The sequence below is a fragment of the Egretta garzetta genome, unplaced genomic scaffold, assembly GCF_000687185.1.
Source record: "Egretta garzetta isolate BGI_Z169 unplaced genomic scaffold, ASM68718v1 scaffold721, whole genome shotgun sequence".
Classification (NCBI taxonomy): domain Eukaryota; kingdom Metazoa; phylum Chordata; class Aves; order Pelecaniformes; family Ardeidae; genus Egretta; species Egretta garzetta.
The window spans coordinates 22,583-23,163 of record NW_009258496.1 but is presented as its reverse complement, the minus strand read 5'-3'; positions in this window follow the sequence as shown (position 1 = coordinate 23,163).

Here is a 581-nt window from a genome sequence, read left to right as displayed (position 1 = left end):
TTTTTTTTTTTAAATGAATGGTGCCTGGTGGTGTTTGTACTGACTCCTGCTTAATGTTTCTTTTGAATAAGGACTGGGACTTCTCATCTTCTGGTGTCTTCTCCGGGCTGAAGATTGACCCTGATACTCTAGTAAAAAAGCTTGACTTGGACTCCAGAAGCATCATTTCCTTCAGAACAGGTTTGTTGTTGTATTCTGAATGAGTGCCCTGTTAGGTTGTGAGCAAAGACACTGGGGACTGTATTTGCAGTGGCTGTCAGAACAAGCCCAGGAGAATCGAACCCAAACACAGCTTCCTGTGTTCCTGCAGGGCCTTTTAAAAGTGGTTTCTGTTTGGGGTTGGAGGAGGCAGAAAGGTATGTATGTGCTTACTACTCCCTAAGTGGGGAACTAGCTTCAGGCTACCAGATGGCTGCTGGGCTGTGCCATGCAGCTGGAGCCCCAACCTGTGGGATGTCTTCCATGCAGCCAAAGGCTTCTGGCCCCCAGGGGCTGAGGGGACAGCAGAGGCCAGGCTGTGACCTGATCTCTGGGCTTCTCTGTGGCTGGGTTTTGCTCCCCCGCCGCCGCCCCTCCTACCC